Here is a 304-nt window from a genome sequence, read left to right as displayed (position 1 = left end):
GTTGAGATGGCCGAGTTGGTCTAAGGCGCCAGATTAAGGTTCTGGTCCGAAAGGGCGTGGGTTCAAATCCCACTCTCAACAGTTAATTTTTCTCTTTTTTCCGCTTGTTCTTTTCCATCTCTGAAACACTGGGTCATGTCAACAGGGCTTTTGAGTCTTTGACGAACCAAAAAGATAAGTAAATGGGTTTTCTGATCACTGTATCTTTGAGGCCCAACTTCAAATTTATATTATAGTTCTGTTCTTTTTTTATGACAAAAGTATAGAGTTTATATTTTATTTTATATTTTATATTCTGTTTTGC

General features: G+C 36.2%; 1 non-coding gene across 1 annotated transcript; it reads left to right on the top strand.

Moving 5' to 3' along the window:
- On the top strand, positions 1–81 carry TRNAL-AAG (transfer RNA leucine (anticodon AAG)). Its single transcript has one exon. It is a non-coding gene; the product is annotated as a tRNA-Leu (tRNA).
- Positions 82–304: the final 223 nt, after the last annotated feature.

This window comes from Arachis hypogaea, chromosome 16 (assembly GCF_003086295.3).
Source record: "Arachis hypogaea cultivar Tifrunner chromosome 16, arahy.Tifrunner.gnm2.J5K5, whole genome shotgun sequence".
Classification (NCBI taxonomy): Eukaryota; Viridiplantae; Streptophyta; class Magnoliopsida; order Fabales; family Fabaceae; genus Arachis; species Arachis hypogaea.
This window is presented reverse-complemented; position numbering and strand designations above follow the sequence as displayed.